The following is a 4,662-nucleotide window of genomic DNA, read 5'->3' on the forward strand; positions in this document are numbered from 1 at the left end:
ACTGTCGAACAATTTTAGTCTGTTTAACTATTCATTAAATTTGTATCTGTTCTTTTGGTAGGGTTTTATGTGCATTTCCTGTGTGAATCGTGCTACTTCTTTATATTGGGATATCTTTTTCCTTAAGAGATAAAGGCTTAAGAATGGACATTTTGTTTGTTTGTTTCAGTATACTATTTCTATTCCCTATATTGATATTTCATACACCGCTCATGCACCTTTTTAGCTGTTTGTCTAGAACATTATTCTATAGCATCATTCATCAGAATCCCTTTCAGAAACTGAAGATTTCAGCTTTTGTTTGCTTGTATGTTATTTCTTAAACATTTAGGAAAAACTTGCGTTTATCTAGGTAGAGACTAAAGTGACGAATAAAATTGCTTTTCTTTAATGAGGTCTGATATTCCCTTATTAAATACAAAGATTTTTATCGAAAATGATGAATTATTTTAGGGTTTTCTTGCTATTGGGAAGCACCAGAATAATTTTGGTTTTCGTCTGAATGAAAAAAGACCAAAACGGTATATGATCATTGCATCTTGGCATTTGAGGGTGGCGGCAACGAAGCCTCGAAATAGGTTTAAAATGTCATCTGTGTTTTTTGTTTTGTAAGTTTAAGCTACAAGCTTCCTTTAGATCAAGGCTGAAGCTTTGGAATTGGGTGAAAGTTCAAGCATCCTTTGCTGTCCTATAATATTACCTTACATTTCTACTTTCCCCCATTTTAGTGCGTCAGGCAAAAAAAAAAAAAGCATTTATAATGATAACTTTTATTCTATTCATGTAACTCATGAAGTTATAAGAGTTTGCTTATTTGTGGTTTCGCCCCAGAATATGATCTTCAGAGAAGTCCATGATGGCTTTCGAAGGACCCTCCGAGTCATCAAGAAGACAATGTGCCTGCCTCTGTTGTATGTACATCCGTGTTTATGATCAGAGGATGGGAAGAACTCTGCACATTTTCTATCCAGGGAACAGGCTGAACAATTATGAGGTTTGATTAATACTATTGATGCTTTAATGGCTCATTTTATATCCTGAACACTGGGGGGGAAATCCGTTCCCTCCTGTAAAGACTGTGGTTCCTATGATCCACTTAGCATAGATGGCAAAAAGCATGAAAGATCTCTTGTCCTCCCAGAAGAAATGGGTGGCTGTGTAATGATGGTTGCATATATTACTGAACTGTTACAGAGGAGAGGAAATTACCCAGTCGGAATAGATATGTCTCTGTAGCTTTGCATCCGCATTCTAATAGCCACAGGGTTTATCTTAGTCTGAACGGAGCTCTAAGTTATTAATTGTTTTAATGATTTCATTGATTTCTGCTAATCTAGGTAATGTGCCTTACTAAATTCGGTAGTTTATTTGGCTTTTCAATTAACCTTTTACTTTTATTATATCATTCTTTATTAAAAACAAAGGTTTTAGCTGCATTTTAATGATATGCCTATCTTAGCGTATTATGAATTATATTTGGCTATCTGTACTGCGATTTTCCTGAAGGCTGCAGGGTAATGGCAGACCATAGTGGTTCAGAATTTTATTACAGGTTATCATTAATACAAAACATTTTTTAAAGTCATTAGAATAAATGCTAGAATCCTTAATGTATAACCAAAATATTTTTTTAAAGAATGCCTTTGTATTTTTGAAGAATACAATGATGGAAGAGATGTAATGCTTTAACTTGGGCTTTAATTTCTCAGATTTAGGAATAATGATATGATTTCAACTTCAATCCAAGTCATTTTTATTTTTCTCAATTGACAGATACAAAAATATGTTATAAACCCTTTGGAAATTTAAAACAGTGTTTGAAATAGTAAATTCCAAAAGAGAGGGTGCAGTATATATACTCTTACTGTGTTTATAAAATATTTCACTGGCTTATATAGATTATTTGATATTCAAATGCAATCTGCCCAGTTAAGGTCTTAATTTGCTTTGGCAGATGGAAAGTTATCTGTGTCTTAATAAAAACATTAGTGAGATGGTCCCACATGATGCTGAAGTGAGTCCCGTACTCATCATTCCTGGGGAGTCCCATTCATACATAACTCTTGTACCAATTAAAAACTGTTAATGGCGAAACATGGTAATTGATGAGTCTTTGTATGTTTACAGCTCACTTTAATTGCTGAAAAACACCATTTGTCAGTTTCATGTTCTATCGACAATGTTATTGATTTATCTGAATTTGGCTTTGTCTTGTCTCTCGTACATAAAACTCACATATGCAGTTCAAATGGGAAATGACTGTATTGATTTCCTTAACTTGAGCCCAAATGCTAAAGATTTTTGGATAAGCTTTCTCATTACTTAAGCCAAAATCAATAAGAAAGAGCATCTTTTAATGAAAGAGCAGTTGGAGCAACGTACTTCAGAAATGGGGTCCTGTTCATTCTTTGCTTTACAAAATCGATCTCCTCGGTTCCTTAAGTGAGGTCCAATTGGTTGACATTGTGGTTTGTCTTTGTGTGTAAACTTGCAGCTTCCGAAAAGAGAGGATGAGCTACAGAGATAGTAGAAAGACACTCTCTACCTGCAAAGAAGATGGTCCACGCGCAGGTATAAATTCTCATGTTGAAATGCAGTGCAACCCACACATTTATCAAAGAATTCCTCCATCTCTTAATTTCATGCCTACGTATTTTATGATTGCACAATATTTTAAAAATTTCTTCACACCGGTTCATTTTACAATATCTACCTATGCACATGACATTCATGTAGTACACCGATCTTATGTTAATACATATTTTTATTTCTGCTTTTTTATTGCTGCTGCAGTTAATATTCATGTAAGGCAAAAATAATTCACTGAAACATCAGGTCGCTTTTAAAATAACTTTTTGTGAAGTGATCTTTTATCTTCATGTGTTCTTAACTGTTAAAGTTCCCAATTTCTGCCGGACGACAAGCATTGTAGGTGAGTTACAGAAATAAAGGACCCACCCTGAGGACTAACAGAATGAACTGAACGTATAAAACAAGTTATATGGACAGGCCAAATGTCCGGTACTGTACTATGATATCATTAACTTCCGTGAACTACATAAATTAAGCTGATTATGCCTTCAATTAATTAACTGAGAATGACCTATTGATGTATAGGCCAAGTTAGCTAGAGACCGCTTGCTGCACTGTACTTAATTTATTGGTTTTCAATTAGTTCTTCCCTTGCCTGTGATTGTTGAGAAAAAAAAATGTCCATTTATATTTATGTCCCATAGTGCGTCTTTATGCATAGCGGGTTTATATTTTAAATTTTACCCTGAGTAGTGTTTTCGATATTCTATCTCTTACATTTGTTTCAAGAACACTCTTGCTTCAATTACATTTTGGAAATTAATTTTTACCAAATTTACTGTTAAACTACATTTTTGTGGAGCAAATTCAATGAAGAAAGTTCCCAGGTAAACATTTAGACTTTTAAAAATGATCTCTAGAAAATTAGCCTGAGAGATTTTTTTTTTAAGTGAAAAGATTATGGTTTGAATGGTTCCTCTCAATTCCTTGTGGTAAGTAGGGCCAACGTATATGAGAATACCTTCAGACAGAAATGTATTCTTCCAATGTTGACCTTTTATATACCGATTTCATGAGGGCTTTTATGCCTCACATTGTTGCTCTCTGCTACATAGGTTTTATAATCCACTAATGAAATAATATCTTTTGCATCATTCTTATGTTCTCGGTATCCAAACTTTAGAACATTTCTCTAGTGGCTGGTAGACTGATTTTTGGTTTTATAATTATTTGAACTATTTACTATTGATAGTTATTGTAGCAGGGTCCGTCAAAATACGAAAGTAAATCAAATATAAAGAAAGTATGTGACCTGGCTTTGGTAATTCATTTTATGTTTCCCAACTTCAGGACTTTACCTGAGAATGGAATTAATAAGGGAATTTAGACTCAGGACTCTTTTGAGGCACTTGCCGACCCTTGTATAATATGTAAGTGGTAGAAGCATTACCTCTTCTGGAAGTTCAGAGAGAGAGAGAGAGAGAGAGAGAGAGAGAGAGATTTCTGTGGACTGGAGTAGTGAGGAATAGATTAAAGATTTAATTATTCCTACAAGATATACATGGGTAGCATTACAGTTGATAATCCACATTAAAATTTTATGCAGAATTTAATTAATACTGTAGGAGCTTGTGGGCATATGAGGATTTACCATTATCGTTATTTGTGAATAGCCCTCAAAACCCATACATATTGTAGGAACGTGTGCATCACACATTTCAATCTCATACCCTGTGCACATACCCTCGTGTTGAGAGAGTAAATGAACAGCCATATCCACTGTTGTGTTTCACACATTTTTATACATATACAGTGATTCTCACTGAGGATTTGACTGGCCCACTTAAATTCTTAACAATATTTTCCTTTATTTCAGGAGAGAAATTGTTGGCCATTGTACAGTTTGTGAATTTGGGGTCCACAAAGGACTTGGAATCTCATTTGGAAATCTCAAATGACTACTGTCCCTTGAAAATCTAATGTAGATTGTTTGAGAAAGTAGTAGTATATAAAACTTATGTTTGGGGAAGACTAGATGAGAAATTCCCTTTTAGTTTTGTAATATATGAGCTTTTTATTGGACACCAAATATGTGTGTGTGTGTGTGTGTGTGTGTGTGTGTGTGTGTGT

General features: G+C 34.3%; 1 long non-coding RNA gene across 1 annotated transcript; it reads left to right on the forward strand.

Moving 5' to 3' along the window:
- The first annotated feature begins 849 nt into the window (after positions 1-849).
- Positions 850-4,635, forward strand: LOC109387833 (uncharacterized). Its single transcript, XR_002125103.1, has 3 exons — positions 850-994; positions 2,495-2,571; positions 4,409-4,635. It is a non-coding gene; the product is annotated as an uncharacterized LOC109387833 (long non-coding RNA).
- The last annotated feature ends 27 nt before the right edge of the window (positions 4,636-4,662 follow it).

Source organism: Hipposideros armiger, unplaced genomic scaffold, assembly GCF_001890085.2.
Source record: "Hipposideros armiger isolate ML-2016 unplaced genomic scaffold, ASM189008v1 scaffold_170, whole genome shotgun sequence".
Classification (NCBI taxonomy): Eukaryota; Metazoa; Chordata; class Mammalia; order Chiroptera; family Hipposideridae; genus Hipposideros; species Hipposideros armiger.